Source organism: Schistocerca piceifrons, chromosome 7 (assembly GCF_021461385.2).
Source record: "Schistocerca piceifrons isolate TAMUIC-IGC-003096 chromosome 7, iqSchPice1.1, whole genome shotgun sequence".
NCBI classification, from domain to species: Eukaryota; Metazoa; Arthropoda; class Insecta; order Orthoptera; family Acrididae; genus Schistocerca; species Schistocerca piceifrons.
The window spans coordinates 214,880,482-214,894,241 of NC_060144.1; positions in this window are offsets into that span (position 1 = coordinate 214,880,482).

Genomic DNA, 13,760 nt, shown 5'->3' on the forward strand with positions numbered 1-13,760 from the left:
AATAGGGACGGAAAGTTGGCTGAAATCAGATGTAAACAGTAATGAAATTCTAAACTCAGATTGGAATGTATTCCGCAGAGACAGGCTGGACAGTGAAGGGGGAGGCGTGTTTATAGCGATAAAAAGTGCAATAGTATCGAAGGAAATTGACGAAGATCCGAAATGTGAATTAATTTGGGCGAATGCCACGATTAAAGCAGGCTCAGACATGGTAATTGGATGTCCCTATAGGCCCCCTGGATCAGCAGCTGTTGTGGCAAAACACGTGAAGGAAAATTTGGAAAATATTTCGAGTAGATTTCCTGACCATGTTATAGTTTTGGGTGGAGATTTGAATTTACCGGATATAGACTGGGAGGCTCAAACATTTATAACGGGTGGGAGGGACAAAGAACCCAGTGAAATTTTTTTAAGTGCATTATCTGAAAACTACCTTCAGCAGTTAAACAGAGAACCGACTCGTGGCGATAACATATTAGACCTTCTGGTGACAAACAGACCCGAACTATTTGAAACAGTTAACGCAGGACAGGGAATCAGCGATCATAAAGAGGTTACAGCATCGGTGATTTCAGCCGTAAATAGAAATATTAAAATAGGAAGATTTTTCAGTTTAGCAAAAGTGACAAAAAGCAGATTTCAGAGTACTGGACGACTCAACACAAAAGTTTTATCTCTAGTACAGATAATGTTGACGATCAGTGGACAAGGTTCAAAACCATCGTACAATATGCATTGGATGAGTATGTGCCGAGCAAGATCGTAAGAGATGGAAAAGAGCCACAGTGGTACAACATCTGAGTTAGAAAACTACTACGGAAGCAAAGGGAACTTCACAGAAAACATAAACATAGCCAAAGCCTTGCAGACAAACAAAAATTACACGAAGATAAATGTAATGTGAGGAGGGCTATGCGAGAGGCGTTTAACGAATTCGCAAGTAAAGTTTAACGAATTCGCAAGTAAAGTTCTATGTACTGACTTGGCAGAAAATCCTAAGAAATTTTGGTCTTATGTCAAAGCGGTAGGTGGATCAAAACAAAATGTCCAGACACTCTGTGACCAAAATGGTACTGAAACAGAGGGTGACAGACTAAAGGCCGAAATACTAAATGTCTTTTTCCAAATCTGTTTCACAGAAGAAGACTGCACTGTAGTTCCTTCCCTAGATTGTCGCACAGATGACAAAATGGTAGATATCGAAATAGATGACAGAGGGATAGAAAAACAATTAAAATTACACAAAAGAGGAAAGGCCGCTGGACCTGATTGGATACCAGTTCGATTTTACACAGAGTACGTGAAGGAACTTGCCGCCCTTCTTGCAGCGGTGTACCGTAGGTCTCTAGAAGAGCGTAGGGATCCGAAATATTGGAAAAGGGCACAGGTCATTCCCGTTTTCAAGAATGGACGACGAACAGATGTGCAGAAATATATACCTATATCTCTATCGTCGATCAGTTGTAGAATTTTGGAACACGTATTATGTTCAAGTATAATGACTTTTCTGGAGACTAGAAATCTACTCTGTAGGAATCAGCATGTGTTTCGAAAAAGACGATCGTGTGAAACCCAGCTCTCGCTATTCGTCCACAAGACTCAAAGGGCCATAGACACGTGTTCCCAGGTAGATGCCGTGTTTCTTGACATTCGCAAGGCGTTTGACACAGTTCCCCACAGTCGTTTAATGAACAAAGTAAGAGCATATGGACTATCAGACCAACTGTGTGAGTGGATTGAGGAGTTCCTAGATAACAGAACGCAGCATGTCATTCTCAATGGAGAGAAGTCTTCCGAAGTAAAAGTGATTTCAGGTGTGCCGCAGCGGAGTGTCGTAGTACCGTTGCTATTCGCAATATATATAAACGCCCTTGTGGATAAAATCGGAAGTTCACTGAGGCTTTTTGCGGATGATGCTGTAGTATATCGAGAGGTTGTAACAATGGAGAATTGTACTGAAATGCAGGAGGATCTGCAGCGAATTGACGCATGGTGCAGGGAATCGCAATTGAATCTCAATGTAGACAAGTGTAATGTGCTGCGAATACATAGAAAGAAAGATCCTTTATCATTTAGCTACAATATAGCAGGTCAGCAACTGGAAGCAGTTAATTCCATAAATTATTTGGGAGTACTCTTTAGGAGTGATTTAAAATGGAATGACCATATAAAATTAATCGTCGGTAAAGCAGATGCCAGACTAAGATCCATTGGAATAATCCTAAGGAAATGCAGTCCGAAAACAAAGGAAGTAGGTTACAGTACACTTGTTCGCCCACCGCATGTATACTGCTCAACGGTGTGGGATAGGTACCAGATAGGGTTGATAGAAGAGATAGAGAAGATCCTACGGAGAGCAGCGCGCTTCATTACAGGATTATTTAGTAGTCGCGAAAGCGTTACGGAGATGATAGATAAACTCCAGTGGAAGACTCTGCAAGAGAGACGCTCAGTAGCTCGGTACGGGCTTTTGTTGAAGTTTCGACAACATACCTTCACCCTCCTACGTATATCTCGCGAAGAGACCATGACGATAAATTCAGAGGGATCAGAGCCCACACAGAGGCATACCTACAATCTTTCTTTCCACAAACAACACGAGACTGGAATAGAAGGGAGAACCGATAGAGGTACTCAAGGTACCCTCCACCACACACCGTCAGATGGCTTGCGGGGAATGGATGTATATGTAGATGTAGATAGACTTGTCCGTCCTCTGCTGGAATATTGCTGCGCGGTGTGCGATCCTTACCAGGTAGGATTGACGGAGGACATCGAAAACGTGCAAAGAAGGGCAACTCGTTTCGTGTTATCGCGCAATAGGGGTGAGAGTGTCACTGATATGATACGCGAGTTGGGATGGCAGTCACTGAAACAAAGGCGGTTTTCTTTGCAGCGAGATCTATTTACGAAATTTCAATCACCAACTTTCTCTTCCGAATGCGCAAATATTTTGTAGACACCCACCTACGTAGGGAGAAATGATCATCATAATAAAATAAGAGAAATCAGAGCTCGAACGGAAAGATTTAGGTGTTCCTTTATCCCACGCGCCATTCGAGAGTGGAACGGTAGAAAAGTAATATGAAAATGATTCGATGAACCCTCTGCCAGGCACTTAAGTGTGAACTGCAGGGTAACCATGTAGATGGAGATGTAGATGTAGAGTCAAAATCAGCTAGGAAACTCTGAAACTCATTCTACTATCTATCGCATTGGTTTCAAAAGGCGCCAGAATAACCTGGTTTTCACGGATTCAAAAAAAGTGTGTTCCGTTATCGTTTTCAATTTGAAAACGGAGCATCGTAACTGAAGCGGACAGTTGTTCATCCAGATGAAACGTAGATTCACGTTACACTGAACACGTGTCGTACTGTGACAAGACGCGATAGGTCTCATTAAAGTTCTGGCTAAATTTTTGTGTTTAATGCACTGCATTCGCGTGTAGGGGTATAATGTGTGTGAGATCAGCATCGGTGTTTACGTTGTTACTACGAGTGCGGAAAGCAATGGCTACGAATTTTATTATGTGAGAACTATTGAAGCTTCTCAAATAAAATTAACTTCCTTAACGTTCGACGTACTTTTTCTTCATGTCTACATATTTATTTCTTAGCATAGTCACTTCAGCGAGGAACCTGTTTCTCTCAAAGAGAGAGCAGCATGTTGATACCGTCGCTGTATAATGTTTGACTTCATTGACGGAGCCACAACCTCACCTCTGCTTGCACCGCCTCTCTACTATCAAAGTGAAGTCCTCGAAGGCATTCTTTAAATTTCGGGAACAGATGATAATCGGATTGGGCCAATTCGGGATTGTATGGAGGCTGGTCGATGACATGACATGAACCCAAGACGTCCGATTGTTGCAGATGTCGCAGCGGTCGTGTGTGGACTGATATTGTCATGCTGGAGGAGAGGGTGCTCCATGTGTGGCCGTTCTCTTCGAATAGGTGCTTTGAGTTTCCTGAGAGTCTCGCAGTGCCTTGCATGGTTTATGGTGGTGCCTTCAAACATGAATTCCAAATGCACCACTCGCTGAATGTCTCAGAACATTTACAATATTGTAGGCTTCCTCGGGCAGAGTAAGTTGACGTAAGGTATTTGAGTATCACGCAGCGTCGTAATGTAAAAAGCTACACTGAAGAGCCAAAGAAATTGGTACACCTGCCTAATATCGTGTAGGGTCCCCGCAAACGCCCAGAAATGCCGCATCACGGCGTGGCATAGACTCGACTGATGTCTGAAGAAATGCTGGAGACAATCGACCTCATGAATGCTGCAGGGCTGTCCATAAATCCGAAGGAGAACGAGGGGGCGGAGTCTCTTTTGAACAGCACGTTACAAGGCATCCAAGATATGCTCAATAACGTTCATGTCTGGACACTCTGGTGGCCAGAGGAACTGTTTACAGTCATAAGAGTGTTTTTGGAGCACCTCTGTAGCAATTCTGGACGTGGGGTGTCGCGTTGTCCTGCTGGAATTGCCCAAGTCCGTCGGAATACACAATGGACATCAATGGATGCAGGTGATCAGACAGGATGCTTACGTACGTGCCGCCGGTCCGAATTGTACCTAGACGTATCAGGGGTTCCATATCACTCCAACTGCACATGCCGCACATCATTACAGAGCCTCCACCAGCTTCAACGGTGCCCTGCTGACCTGCAAGGTCCATGGATTCATGAGGTTGTCTTCACACCCCTACATGTCCAGCCGCTCCATACAATCTTAAATTAGACTCGTCCGACCAGGTAACATTTTTGAGTCACCAACAGTCCAATGTCGGTGTTGACGGGCCAGGGCGAGGCGTAAGGCTTTGTGTCAAGGGGACACGAGTGGACCTTCGGCTCCGAAAGCCCATTTCCATGATGTATCTTTGAATGGTTCGCACGCTGGCACTTGCTGATGGCCCAGCACTGGAATCTGCATCAACTTGCGGGAGGGTTGCATTTTTGTCACCTTGAACGATTCACTTCAGTCGTCGTTGGTCTCGTTCTTGCAGGATCTTTTTGCGGCCGCAGCGATGTCGACGATTTGGTGTTTCACCGGATTCTTGATATTCACAGTACGCTCCTGAAATGGTCGTATGGGAAAATCCTCACTTCATACTTACCTCGGAAATGCTGTGTCACAGCGCTCATGCGCCGACAGTAACACCACGTTCAAACTCACTTAAATCTTGATAGCCTGCCATTGTAGCAGCAGTAACCGATGTAACAACTGTGCCAGACACTGTTGTACTCGTATTATATAGGCGTTGCCCACCCCAGCGCCGTATTCTGCCTGTTTACTTATCTCTCTATTTGAATGTGCATGCCTATCAATTTCTTTGGCGCTTCATGTAATTGATACGGTGAGGGAGTGGGAATTTGTTGTTCTCTATTGCTTGTTGCCTTGTTTGCTATGACTGGTGCTCATCGACGAGTGAGGAGTGAGGTGTGTGCTGCAGTTTTCGTTCTGCTTGACACAGGACGCGCGGCGGTAGTTAGTCGCCGGTAGCCTTGCGTCGCGTGTTGCAGGTGCGGCCTGTTGAATTTTGAAGGCTGACAGTCAGGATGGGACAAACTTGTATCCATCCTCTCTGTTCATTGATATCACCAACACTTGACTTGGGCAGATACAGAACGATTGGAATGTTACTGATAGATTTGTTATTCGGTTGACATTCAACGACTAGACCACGTCCGAAGTTACTGAGTTCTCCTCACCGACCCATTCCACCGTTACTGCTTTTCTACTGACAACAAAACACTCCCCACCTCCATTCATACTAGTTCGGTCCGCCTCTCGTGGCATCTAGTGGCCAATTCCGCATCACATTGGGGTGTCTTGATACTTTTGATCTAGTATACTTTTCAGACATTTGGCAGTATGCAGGACGTGACGACAACTTGCAATGATTTCATTTAACTTACCGATGTTCCAGAAATATTCCGTAGAAAAATTCACAAAATAGGTATCCGTAATTACGACAAAATATATCAAAAAATATGACAGGCTATGTTGTATTCAAATTTGTGATAATCGAGCTCTTTAGTGTTGTGCAGTGGAATGTACCCTGAAGTTCCAAAGATACTGATATAGGCATGCGTATTCAAATACAGTGATATGCAAGCAGGCAGAATGCAGCGCTGCGGTCGGCAACAAGCGTCTGGCGCAGTTGTTAGATAGGTTACTACTGCTACCATGGCAGGTTATGAAGATTTAAGGGTGTTTGAACTTGGTGTTACAGTCGGCGCACAATTCAGAATCTCCGAAGTAGGGATGAAGTGGGAATATTTCGGTTCGATCATTTCATGAGTGTACCGTGAATATCAAGAATCCGGTAAAACATCAAATCCCCGACATCGCTGTGGCCGGAAAAAGATCCTGTAAGAACGGGAGCAATGACGACTGAAGAGAATCGTTCGAAAGAAGTGCAGCCATTCCGAAAATTGCTGCATATTTCAGTGCTGCGCCATCAACAAGTGTCAGCGTGCGAACCATTCAACGAAACATCATCGATATGGACTTTCGGAGCCGAAGGCCGACTCGTGTACCCTTGATGACTGCACGACACAAAACTTTGCGCCTCTCCTGGGCCCGTCAACACCGACATTGGACTGTTGATGACTGGAAACATGTTGCCTGATCGGACGAGTCTCGTTTCAGATTGTATCGAGCGGATGGACATGTACGGGTATGGAGACAACCTCATGATTCCATGGAACCTGCATGTCAACCGTTAACTGTTCAAGTTGGTGTTAGGCGTGTGCAGTTGGATGATATGCGACACCTGATACGTCTAGATACGATTCTGCTACGTGACACATACGTAAGCATCCTGCCTGATCACCTGCATCCATTGATGTCCATTGTGCGTTCCGAAGGACTTGGGCAACTCCAGCGGAAGAATGCGACACCCTACGCGTTCAGAATTGCTAAAAAGTGGCTCCAGAAACATTCTTCTGAGTTTAAACACTTTTGATGCTCACCAAACTCCCATACAGGAACATTATTGAGCATATCTGGAATGCTTTGCTACGTGCTGTTCAAAGGAGATCTCCACCCCCTCGTACTCTAACGGATTTGAGGACAGACGTGCAGGATTCATGGTGTCAGTTCCCTCCAGTCGAGTCTATGCCACGTCGTGTTGCGGCACTTCCGCGTGCTCTTACCAGTGGAATGTAAATTTCAGCAGACGAACATTCAGACCTGAGTTCCGGCGCACTTAACGAATCTGTGATTCACAACATATTAATAATAACTGCGGGTGCGGATGCTGATGCTACAGCCAGTTCAGGGCATGTGATTCCTCCAATCGATGGTCCCCGTAGTTCGCACGGCCTGTTACCATTGGTAAGAATGTTACACGCGGGCAAAGGAGCAACACTCTGCCGATTTGAAGGAGAGGTGGAATTCAGATACCACGAATTCCGCTCCACTGCTGTTATGATACCATCATGAAAAACATCTTATTTGTCAGTTATATTACGAGATGACTAGGTGCACTTGCTCTTTGTTGCAGGCACTGGTAGATCGATAAGCGGGAATTCAACCAATGATTTGTTATACTATTTTATTGGTTTGGATTTTAAGACATACAGCCCTTAACAGTACGTGAAAAACACTCTTGTTTACTCACACAATCATTGCATCACATATTCAAGTCATTTCATTTAAAAATCTTCAAGGGGAGTTATTTATACCGTACTTGAACAACACTAGTTAGGTTCATAGAAAAACATGTTAGTCAAAGTAAAAAAAATTATAAAAACCACTCAATACCATGCACGTGACCGATGGAGGTGGCGCAGCTGTTAGCAGACTGGACTCGCGTTTGGGAGGATGACTGTTCAAATCTGCGTCCGGCGATCCTGATTTAGGATTCCCGCAATTTCCCTAAATCGCTTCAGGCACATGCCGGGATGGTTCCTTTGAAAGGGCACGGCCTATTTCCTTCCCCATCCTTCCCTCACCCGATGGGACCGATTACCTCGCTGTTTGGTCTCTTCCCCCAAAACAACCAGTCAACCAACCATGCACATGAACAATATCTGAAGTTTCTTCAGGATCTTGTCTCTTTGCTGTGGAGGAGCGAGGCACTCTTATATTTTCACTTCCGCTGCCGCAGGGCAGTTCGATAATTTTAAAATCTTGTTGTCTGCTGCTGCCAGGAGCAGTTTCGTGCTGAATAGTCTTGTGTGTTCCAAGCTGCTCATCCGCAGGATTTGGGTGTACGCTGCTTTTTTCCGACGTTAACACCCAGGTTCTGTCTCTCCATACTCAAAATAGAGAAGAGTCCGTTCTTCAGAGTCGGTACAGACTTAAAAAAAAAAAGCGCCCATGCTTGAATTTCAGGCGTGTCACCGTCACATAAAACTTGCATGGAGATAGATTTGTCTGGAATACCACAGTGAAGTTGCGAAGCAGGGCTATATCTCACTACAAACTAACAGTGTTAAACACTTACGTAATTCCAACATTGTGTTCGTATCGGGATCAGCAACTCAATACATTTGTAATTTATTGTAATTTATTGATAAAGGTTTCCGTCAAAGTTGCAAATAAAGTTTTTATTAGTGACTAGTTTCGAACATTTTCGTTCGTTGTGAAACATTTACCCACATTACGAGGTACAATGTTATTAACGAAATATGGAATGTAACACTTTCAAACATTTTGTGTGCACAGATTACAGCAGCGCAATAAATCGTTCATGACATACCTGCATTTGTAATGTTTCATCGTACGTAACAGATTTATTTTTTACATTAGATCAAAATAACAGCTGTTATTAGACTGTATTACAATTTCCTTGATGTATTAAAAATTCGATAGGCGTTTATAGTTGTTTATATACAAAAATTTGACGGGCGCCTTTAGTTGTTTAGTGTGTGTCCTTATGCTCTGTATCTCAGAGATCATAATATTACAACTTAACATACAGTTACTGTATAGATAAAGCTCTCTGACACTATTGCACTGTTTCATAAATTACTGAAATGTCACAGGCTAACTGCGTTACTGAACGATAACATCAGTAATTTCTAAAATAGTGTGATAATGTCTGAGACCTGTGCACACACAACTTTTGGAAATATTGTGTTTCATGGTTTGTTAGTAACATTTTACCTTCTACTGTAGATAATGGTGTGAGAACGAACAAAAATGTTCGAAACTGGTCACTAACAAAAATATTATTTGCAACTCTAGTGGAATCCTTAATTAATAAATAACAGTAGTACGTTAATAGTTCACCATTTTCTATTCACGTGACGGACTTTTGAAACACTAGCAGATGAATAAAAGATAGGTGCCATCTTTGGGCAGACGCAGATAAAGGGTTAGGGGTCACTGGATAGGCGACGCATTTGCCAGAGACTTTTTGAGACAAAGAAGTTTGACCGAGATAGTCTTATCGTAAGCTATTCTTCAAGGCCATGAATCTAACGAAGTATCGAGTATTAGCGGAATTAGAAGGCAATACATCCTGCGTAACCATCAGTGCCATGGTCTAGCGTGAGTAAATTTTAACATTTGATCTGTTCGACAACTTGTTCCAACAAAAAACGAAACCTTCGCGCTAGAATTTTGGGACAATTTGCTACTGTCAAATGCTCAATGATGGGCTTGTTATTACTCCTGTAGTATCGGATTTTCTAATCAGCATTTTTCACTTACATTTGGTCTTGTTCCGTGGGACTGGTCGAAGTCTATGTCTGCATTGTGAAACTTATAAAATAACGGTTCCTCAGTTTCAGTCACGTTTATTTGTGTATCAGTTGTTAATAACAGATTCCTGTAAAGGGAGAAAAAGAATTTTTGGCGGTTGCGGGTGAATGACGTTATGTTCCGAAATCTTGCTGCCGGTGCCCAGAAAGAATAATTTATGTTATTGTATTCCATTTGCTTGATTGTGTTTTATAAATTATCTCAAGAATATGTTTAATTACATTTAGTGAGAATATAGAGTGTATCATAATTAATGGTGTAAACGTATACAGTTGAAACTACAGTACACTAGAAGCAAAAGAAGTCTCAGTAAGCATAGGGTCGAAAATGCATACCTTACGAGCTGCGAGCAATTTTTCAGCATGGACGCTGTAAAGCAAATCTCTTCCACTGCAAGCTCATTGTTTTCCACATTTTGAGAAATGGTGGTATGGACCAAAACAAGAAAAAAAAGTCCAATAAACATGTGCACTTAAGTGCATATCTTAAGAGCTATGAGCACGTGCTCATCTTCGATACTTTGGAACACAACTCTTGTAATGAACAAGTCCTCATAGCTCTTGCGGTACGCATTTTAGAGCACATGTTTACTGGACTTTTTTTCTTGTTTTGGTCCATACCACCATTTCTCAAAATATGGAAAGCAAAAAGCTTCACAGTATCGAAGATGAAAAATTGCTCGTAGCTCGTAAGGTATGCATTTTCGACCCTATGTTTACTGAGATTTTTTTACTTCTAGTATCATGTACTTTCAACTGTATGCTTTTACACCATTAATTATAATACACCCTGTAAATCCATATCTGGAACACGAAGCACAATAATACAGTACCATCTTTCTCATACAGTAGTTATAGTGGAGTAACTAGAGCATACCAAAGTTTCCTCAGCTGCTAAGACAATACAGAATTCAGCTGATAGTCTAATACAATACACGCAATAACAGCACAGATAGTTTTCTTTTCCTAGCACATTTACATTGTGACACATTTACATAGTGTACTTTTCAATGTATCATTAACAGTATTATTCGTTTTTCTCTCTTTTCGGCAACAGTCACTAATTGTAATTATCTTACTTGTCTTCATGTATAGGATTAGCATCCCCTAAGTCTTTTAACTGCTGACGAAATAGACATTCAAAACTGAAGAAAGTTTTAAAAAAATTAACGTTATCAATTTCTAACGCATTACTGAGTAACGTGTTATTACATATTGTGCCACAGATGAAAATTTGAAGATTCTTCAAATAAGTCACTTTTATGTAATATATGAAGATCACTTTTGATATCATTGACTGTGTGTCCACTGTACTTCATGTGGGTAGCTACTGCTGATTTAGAATAATTCTTGATGTAGTAGATATTTATGTGTCCCCTGATATTTTTGAAAGCCTCTCCCAGTTTGTCCTACATACAGAAACTTATATGTAGCACAAACTATCTTATATAAGCCTGATAGTGTATATTTATCTGTCTCTGTGTAAATGTGCAAATAACAGTTAGGCATCCGATGGTGGTACCATGCTGCCGAAGCGCTTTGTGTCAGTAAATATTGGAAAATAAATGTCTCTATTTCAGTTTAACATTGTTGATGACTGCTTTCTTGCTAGTAGTTCAGGGAATACGAATGGCTGTGAGTGTGGTTGGGGGTGAGGCGCGACAAGTATCGACTCCTATGGCGAGGTGGAGAGGTGCCGCGTGACGTCAATCAGATTAGAGTTCGAGTGTTACCAGCTATCGACCTTCTTCGGCGTCACATTCAGGTCGCGTTCTATGCTAGTCTAGGTAACCACTGGGCTACTTTTACAATGCACACTTTCATAACCAATGACATACATTCTATCCTCGATTGGTGTGACACGTCTTTTGTGGGAGATGTGCCTTATCCCACTTATCTGCCGATAACAGGACGAAGTCTTAAGGGGTAACTACATATGCGGGGACGGGAGGATATGGAACGTCAGATTACATCGTTCGGAACTGAAGTCATTTCAGAGACGCCTCGTAAGACAAAAGGGCTAAACAGAAAAGGATGTACGGTGTACAACATCGACCTGGACGAATCACTGTCGGACATGCTTAACTCGATAGCCAAGAAGGAATTCAGGACGGAGCTCGAGATTTACGTTCAATGAAGAGGGAAGAAATCACTTAATGAACAAACAGAATAATTCTGTAAAATTGGAAGGAATTTGTTTTATAAAACAGGAGTGCAGAATGATTTTTTTCTCCCCAGAATACATATTCTGGTTTCTTAACAAGTTCCGTGTGAAGATCACAAAGAAGATGCTGAAACGGAAGCATTTTGTATCATTATTCATCGTCGCTGGTTTCTAAGTATCTGTTCAATTTCAGCAAACTGATTTCTTATAATCACTTTTGTGCTTCTGCATTCTTATTTGAAATCTACAAATGATAACCAGTTTTACATTTACATTTATACTCCGCAAGCCACCCAACGGTGTGTGGCAGAGGGCGCTTTACGTGCCACTGTCATTGCCTCCCTTTCCTGTTCCAGTCGCGTATGGTTCGCGGAAAGAACGACTGCCGGAAAGCCTCCGGGCGCGCTCGAATCTCTCTAATTTTACATTCGTGATCTCCTCGGGATGTATAAGTAGGGGGAAGCAATATATCCAGAAACGCACCCTCTCGAAACCTGGACAGCAAGCTACACCCCGATGCAGAGTGTCTCTCTTGCATAGTCTGCCACTGGAGTTTGCTTAACATCTCCGTAACGCTATCACGCTTACCAAATAACCCTGTGACGAAACACGCCGCTCTTCTTTGGATATTCTCTATCTCCTCTGTCAACCCGATCTGGTACGGATCCCATACTGATGAGCAATACTCAAGTATAGGTCGAACGAGTGTTTTGTATGCCACCTCCTTTGTTGATGGACTACATTTTCTAAGGACTCTCCCAATGAATTTCAACCTGGTACCCGCCTTGTCAACAATTAATTTTATATGATCATTCCACTTCAAATCGTTCCGCACGCATACTCCCAGATATTTTACGGAAGTAACTGCTACCAGTGTTTGTTCCGCTATCATATAATCATACAATAAAGGATCCTTCTTTCTATGTATTCGCAATACGTTACATTTGTCTATGTTAAGGGTCAGTTGCCGCTCCCTGCACCAAGTGCCTATCCACCGCAGATCTTCCTGCATTTCGCTACAATTTTATAATGCTGCAACTTCTCTGTATACTACAGCATCATCCGCGAAAAGCCGCATGGAACTCCCGACACTACCTACTAGGTCATTTCTACGGTCGCAGGTTCGAATCCTGCCTCGGGCATGGATGTGTGTGATGTCCTTCGGTTAGTTAGGTTTAATTAGTTCTAAGTTCTAGGCGACTGATGACCTCAGAAGTTAAGTCGCATAGTGCTCAGAGCCATTTGAACCATTTACTAGGTCATTTATATATATTGTGAAAAGCAATGGTCCCATAACACTCCCCTGTGGCACGCCAGAGGTTACTTTAACTTCTGTAGACGTCTCTCCATTGAGAACAACATGCTGTGTTCTGTTTGCTAAAAACTCTTCAATCGAGCCACACAGCTGGTCTGATATTCCGTAGGCTCTTACTTTGTTTATCAGGCGATAGTGCGGAACTGTATCGAACGCCTTCCGGAAGGGGCACTAGCAAGAACATGAGAGTTAAATCGCTAATAAAAATCAGATGCAGAACTTGCGCTGTTGCGCCGCGTAACAGAGGCTATCGGGTGCAGGCGGTGACGGCGAATGAAGGAAATTGCCGCAAGCCGGCGTGGACACAGCACGTGAGTCGCGCTGAAACAGCGCCTGTTGCTGGCTCTTCGTCCGTTCATCTATTAGCGCAAAGCAACTGCAACGCGAAGTCACCTATGATTTGGACACCAGTCACTTGAGAGTATGACCCTCTATACTGCATTATCCACGTACGCATCAGCAGCGCACTTGCAACATCACTTGCGCACGACTCCAAAGCAATCTACTCCGATGTAGCTGGTGTGGCAATTGCCCTCGTGCGATTCTCCTCATACTGTGTGTTGTT